This window comes from Octopus bimaculoides, chromosome 1, assembly GCF_046866305.1.
Source record: "Octopus bimaculoides isolate indiv1 chromosome 1, ASM4686630v1, whole genome shotgun sequence".
Taxonomy (NCBI): domain Eukaryota; kingdom Metazoa; phylum Mollusca; class Cephalopoda; order Octopoda; family Octopodidae; genus Octopus; species Octopus bimaculoides.
Genome location: NC_142928.1, coordinates 178033869 through 178041245, shown reverse-complemented (window position 1 = coordinate 178041245; position 7377 = coordinate 178033869). Strand labels below are relative to the sequence as shown.

The 7377-nt window shown below is 37.7% G+C and overlaps 1 long non-coding RNA gene across 1 annotated transcript in view; it reads right to left on the bottom strand.

The window, feature by feature from the left end:
• Nucleotides 1-775: 775 nt before the first annotated feature.
• The window catches only part of LOC149137861 (uncharacterized), a 41713-nt gene continuing 35111 nt past the window's right edge, over nt 776-7377 (bottom strand). The window contains exon 2 of the long non-coding RNA XR_016240641.1: nt 776-1005. This is a non-coding gene — a long non-coding RNA (uncharacterized LOC149137861). The remainder of the gene's footprint in view (nt 1006-7377) is intronic.

Here is a 7377-nt window from a genome sequence, read left to right as displayed (position 1 = left end):
CTTTTACTCTGAGCGAGAGTTCCTTTGTCACCAGCAGAGGTAGGAGATCTCTGAACTATTCTTATTCTAGTAGCTATATTTTCAGAGCATCCACTCCTGCTACTGACTTGATCCCCTAGGTAACAGAAGCTATCAACTACTTCTAGTTTTTCTCCTTAGAATGTGACAGAAGCTGTTCTCTGCACATTTTCTGTGTTTATAGCACCTGAGCATTTGCCACATACAAAAACTATCTTCCCAGTTAGCCTTCCTTTGATATTGCTGCACCTCTTATGTGTCCATAGGTTACACTGGGTACATCTTATAGAATTTCTACCTATGCCTTTTCTACAGATCAAGCAGGGCCATCTACCTGAAGGGATTTGTGGTTTGTCTGCCTTCCTACTTATTAAGACTTTGGTTTTAGCTAGGTTGACTCTAAGGCCCTTCGATTCTAATCCTTGCTTCCGCACCTGAAACTTTTCCTCTAGTTCTGATAGTGACTCAGCAATTAGAACAAGGTCATCAGCATAGAGGAGCTCCCAGGGGCATCCTGTCTTCAATTCCTCTGTTATTGCCTGGAGGACTATGATGAATAAGAGAGGGCTGAGGACTGATCCTTGGTAGACCCCTACTCCTACTCGGAATTCTTCACTGTACTCGTTGCCAATCCTCACCTTACTGACAGCATTGTACATATATATATATATATATATATATATATATATATATATATATATATATCATTCCATAAGTCCTGCCTGAATTGTGAATAAAGAAAACAAGTGATCAAATGTTATATTTAATTGAAATTTAATCCTCACATGATCATCTTTCTTTTCTTTCAGTACTCTCCTAAGGACTGGACGTATCTATCTCTCTTTTCTATCTTTTCTCTTATGTCCCTGTAACTTAGCATTTTGGCAAAAGAGACTGATAGAATAAGTACTAGGCTTACAAAACATAAGTCCTGGGGTCGATTTGTATGACTACAGGTGGTGCTCCAGCATGGCCACATTCAAATGACTGAAACAAGTAAAAGAATAAAAGTATAAAACAATATATATATATATATATATATATATATATATATATATATATATATATATATATATATATATATATATATATATATATAAATATATATATATATATATATATATATATATATATATATATATATATATATATATATATATAAATATATATATATATATATATATATATATATATATATATTACCTTAGAGAAAGTGAGAGACAGAGAGAAAAGGGAGACATTGATAGAGTGGTTGAGAGCGAAACAAACACTGACTTGAAATTGATAACTTGTGTTTGATGACTGACAATGCTGAGATAAAATCTGCTCAAGTCATCATCCTATTCCATCACCACTACCACCATCCTCGTCATTGTTGCAATCATTATCACCACCATCTGTTTTAAGCCTACCTTGTTTTTAATACGTCAATGCATTTACTGCATGCTGTGGCCCATAAATCCTGATTACACACTTGCACCAATAAAATGATGTGTGCTGGTTGTGTCAATACACTTGGCAATGTTTCCAGCAACAGGATTAGAAGAAGCAAACACAAGCCAATATGAGATCGCTTCACCGGTTAAGAATAACTGCCAAATCTGCCTCCAATCATACCCTCTTCCTGGAAGAGAGAAGTGGCACTGATGCAGTTGTTAATGTAATAACCAGATATCTCCCAGTGAATTGGAGAAATATTTGGAACTGAAGATGGCCAACAAATAAGTCAGCATTGTTGGGTTCCATTCTGGTACTCATGGCCATTCTGGTGACCTCTTCACATATCAGATCCTACCTGTGGAAGAGCAACAGTTAACTCCTTCCATGTTCAAAGCATTTTCATAAGCTTGTCCTAAACATCTGTGCTTAATTTCTGGCTTTTAGTTCGCCTTTTTTTTCATAAGTTCCAAGTTATTTTAATGGCTGAAATAAAATTTGGAATATGTATCATATTGCCGATCTCTCAAAGTAGATCTCTCAAAGTAGATCTCTCAAAGTAGATCTCTCAAAGTAGATCTCTCAAAGTAGATCTCTCAAAGTAGATCTCTCTAAGTAGATCTCTCAAAGTAGATGTAGGAAGGAGAAGTTTGAAGAGATAAAAAGCGTAGTTGGTATCATGGATGTAGGAGAAAAGAACTAGAAGCCAGGGATGCGAGAAAAGTTCCACAATAGCTGAATATGAGCGAGGTCGTTACAAGTGGAGATATGGGGCAGCCATGGTTGTCAGTTTTGTGGCTCTTTTGATGTTGGAGTCAGTCACAATGGCATAAGGAGACCATTAATTTTTCATGTAATCTATACTATCCTCTAAAACTTTTCTGGATAAATGTGAAGGAACAACTCTTCTGGAGGTCCCTGGCAATATTAAGGAAACAGACCGAAAGGCAACATATGGAATTATTACTACATGTACTAGGGCTGGACAGGAAGCTGGGTTTAGGTATTGTAGCTTGTGGAACTATTGAAAGAAATTTCAGTTGAGCTTTCATTTGAACCAAATCCTCTCTCAATTCTGTAGAAAGTCTTGAGAAAACCACTCAATTGATTACTGAAATGGATGAAGTGTGATTAGGTTCCAATCTATATGCATTTCAGTGTAAAATAGTCTACAACAGTAGTTCTTAACCATGGACCCCTTTGATTGATATCCTATTCTGGTGGATCCCCATTGCTATTCAATGTTTAAAAACTAGTTTATAGATGCTTCTTTCAAAATTTGTTTTGTTTTTCACACATTTGTTTGTATAGGTTGAATTATGTAAAACATTGAGAAAGAAAATATTTTCATGAACCCCTAAAATACCACTCCAATTTATTATATTGCTTGTGTGGAACCCCCAGAATTTTAGATGAACCCCCAGGAGTCATATAACCCTAGTTGAGAACCACTGGTCTACAACAACAAGTTACCTGGTATTATTTCTACCAACCATCAAAATTGCACCTTAATAAAAATAAGTCAGAACCACCATTTTGAGCATAGCCGTTTCCAGTACCGCCTGACTGGCCTTTGTGCTGGTGGCACATAAAAGCACCCACTACACTCTCGGAGTGGTTGGCGTTAGGAAGGGCATCCAGCTGTAGAAACTCTGCCAAATCAGATTGGAGCCTTGTGCAGCCATCTGGTTCACCAGTCCTCAGTCAAATCGTCCAACCCATGCTAGCATGGAAAGCAGACGTTAAACGATGGTGATGATGATGATGAGAACAGTGAGTTTTTTTCTCCCTACTCCCCAAAAAAGCTGCAAACAACACAAAGTGTAACAAATGCGACCACAAGAAGAACAAGAACAACACTGAGTTGAGGATGCCAGGATTATATGGTTGCATGGTAGCTGCTCATGAACAAATGGAAATGAAGGAAGAATATAAATAACTTAAAAACATGATTGCAAAATTCAAATGAAACTGTATAGGTTGAGAAACCTAGTAGTTTCTTGTCACAAATACATCTAAAGCAAAATATTTTTATGGACCCCTACAATACCACTGTTGGTCTCCAATTTACTTAAAACACAGTTTACTGCAAAATTCAAATGAAGTTTCATCGTTTATATATGAATAAACGATAACATGAAAGGACAGTCATGGTGTAAATCAAGAGAAAACCTACTGGTTTGATTTTATCTTTGATCGATCAAGTTGCTAAGGAACAACTAGTTCAGGTTGAAAAATTCTGACTTCTGGATATTTGTATGTCTTACTATAACATGTTGTGGTCACAATTTGCCAATAGATTGGAGTAAAGGAGATTAATTGTAGTGAGAAAACACAATCAAAATAGAATTCCTCTCAGCAGACTTGGGGAAAATATTGGATAGTTAAAGAGTGTCAAAGTGCCAAATGAATAATAAATTCACAGACAACCAGCTGCGACTTTATGATAATTTAAGATCTACACGAACTGCCAACAAGAGACATTAACAGCTAAATTTAGGGGCAAATTTAAGAAACTGATCGCAACATGGTCCACAGATCTATTGATAAAAACTGAAGCTATTACTATAATCATTAACAGAATTAGACAATCAACAGGAGCATTGCCAGGTGACAGCTTCTCTGTGATGCTTCTTATTCTGGCAGTGAATCCCTTGCCAATTCTGTTAAAGAAATGCAAAGGCTTCATGAGAGAATCTGCAGAGGAGAGAAAAATTAATATTGCCCACACCATTTTTGTTGATGATCTTAGCTGTGTTTGAGTAATATTTATGACCCCCAAGTGATAGAATCAGCTACAGCATTCTTGTGAGGCATAAAAATGGAGTTTGGTCAGGATAAGAGTTAATACTTGGTTGTCAAATGAAGAAAGATTGCCAACTAGGCAAGGAATATGGATACCAATAATCTATCTCCAATGTTGAATGTTACAAATATCTAGGAACTGATGAGAATATTAGATATGTTGATGCTGTGAATAAAGCTAGAGTGACAAAAGAATATGTCTGTAGAATTTAGAGCTGGCAGAAACGTTAGCACACCGGGTGAATGCTTAGCAGTATTTCGTCTGTCTTTATGTTCTGAGTTCAAATTCCGCTGGGGTCAGCTTTGCCTTTCATCCTTTCGAGGTCAATAAATTGAGTACCAGTTGTGTACTGGGATCAATGTAATCGACTGGCCCGCTCCCCAAAAATTTTGGGCCTTGTGCCTAGAGTAGAAAAGAATATTTAATTATGACAATGTAATAGAAATTTTTTTAAACATCAAATGCCTAGGAGGCTCCATCCAAATAAAATAGGAATCAAAGGGGTCCGTAGGTTAAAAAAAAAGGTTGAGAAACTGGACAGGTACTCTGAGTGGACGGCTGTTCCCAGAGCTGTCTTAGTAGCATTGTAGGTCCCTGGGCAAGTCAATGCACTGGGTCCTATAGTAGTTATTTATCGACAACAATCCACAACATATATAGATCCAAAATGGGTCCCATGATCCATGTGGATTCTGGGTAAATCAGTGCACTGGACTCCATAGTAGTTATTTAATGATTTGTAGTAAATATATTACATCTTCCTAGAAGGTTACACCAGGAGGTACTGTCTACTAACTATTTGATAATTCTTTTTTTCTTTTACTTGTTTCAGTCGTTTGACTGTGGCCATGCTGGAGCACCGCCTTTAGTCAAACGAATCGACCCCAGGACTTATTCTTTGTAAGCCTAGCACTTATTCTTTTGGTCCCATTTGCCGAACCGCTAAGTTACGGGTACGTAAACACACCAGCATCGGTTGTCAAGCGATGTTGGTGGGGACAAACACAGACACAGAAACATACACACACACACACACACACACACACACACACACACACACACACACACACACACACACACACACACACACACATACATATATACGATGAGCTTCTTTCAGTTTCAGTCTACCAAATCCACTCACAAGGCTTTGGTTGGCCCGAGGCTACAGTAGAAGACACATGCCCAAGGTGCCACGCAGTTGGACTGAACCCGGAACTATGTGGTTGGTAAGGAAGCTACTTACCACACAGCCACTCCTAAAAATAAATAATCAACATTTCTGTGGTAGAAAATGTTGACTACCATTCTTATAAATAAGATATTGCCCACAATATCATCAACTGTTTAGAAGTGTCTGCAAGATACTATCTTCACATGAGACATGATAGTATTGTTAAAACTGTCTACAGTGGTATATGCAGGAAGGATTGTGTTGAAGGCCATAACAAAGGTGCAGCAGAACCAAAATGTATACACACCTTTAAAAATGATGAATACCTGTGAAATATTTCAAAGCAAGTTGTGACTCATTGTAAGCACAATAGGCCAGATATAGTTTATGGATCAAGAAGAGAAAGTCATGCACTGTTAAAGGATCAGCTACTTTGGATATGTGAAAGTCTCATCGACATTTTGGGCAACATATTAGGTTGTCAAGAAAGTTCTTGCAGAATTTTAAATTTTGGTTTTAAATGATGTATTTTCAAATTAATTTTCATTAAATTACTCTGGCTTTATATATCATTTTAAAGGCTGTTTTTCGATCTATCTAATCGTGCTACTCTTTTTCTTTTTGAATAATTAGGCCATTTTTTCTGGAACGTTGAATACAACATGGACAAAAAGCAAATTCGCACAATTTTCTTATTCCAGTTCAAGCTAGGCCGAAAAGCTGCTGAAACATCTTGTGGAACATACAGCACAATGGTGGTTCAAGAAATTTCGTAGCGGTGACGAGAGTCTTGAAGATAAGTGTAGTGGTTGGCCATCAGATGTTGACAATGATCAACTAAGAGCCTGTCGGCAGAGAAGTGCTGTCAGTGGAAGCCAATCCCCACACAACTGCTTGAGAGCTTGTTTCTGAATTAGATGTAACATATACAACAATTTCCAACCACTTAAAAGAGACTGGAAAAACAAAAATACTTGAGAAATGGGTGCAGCACAAATTGAATGACAACCAAAAAAAACGCTGTTTTGAAGTGTCATCTTCCCTTCTTTTATGCAACAAGAATGACTCATTTCTCAACTGGATTGTGACTTGCAATAAAAAGTGGGTTTTTTACGACAACCAGCAACACTCAGCTCAGTGGTTCGATGCTGACGAAGCTCCACAGCACTTCCCGAAGTCAAAGTTGCACCAAAAGAAGGTCATGGTGACTGTTTGGTGGTCTGCAGCCGGTCTCATCCATCACAGCTTTTTGGATCCAGGTGAAACCATTACGGCAGAGAAGTACTGTCAGCAAATAGATGAAATGCATAAGAAACTCTGACAACAATAGCCAGCATTGGTCAATAGAAAAGGACCAATTCTTCTCCACGACAATGCTCGGCTGCACGTCGCACAACTGACCCTGCAGAAGTTGAACAATTTGTGCTACGAAACTCTGCCTCATCCGCCATACTCACCAGACCTCTCGCCTACCAACTACCACTTTTTCAAGCATCTCGACAACTTCCGGCATGAGAAATACTTCAAAAACCAAGACAATGCCAAAGACACCTTCAACGACTTCATCACCATTAGAACGCAGGATTTTTATGCTACTGGCATAAATAAACTTGTTTCGTGTTGGCAAAAGTGTGTTGATTCTGATGGTGTTTATTTTGATTAATAAAGTTTTGTTTGAGCCGAGATATGTGCATCTGAAATTAAAGGTTAAAAACCGCAAGAACTTTCTTGACAACCTAATAGAATATCTATGAAGATATAATGAAAAACTTACAATCCTTATATCCAGGCTACAGATTTGTATCTACTATTATAATAGTTGAAAGTGGTAGAAGAAGAGAAAAGGGGACAGAGAGAGAGAGAGAGAGAGAGAGAGAGAGAGAGAGGGAGTACGAGGGGTAGGGAAATGACAGAAAGAAGATAGAGATGAAAATAAAAGAAA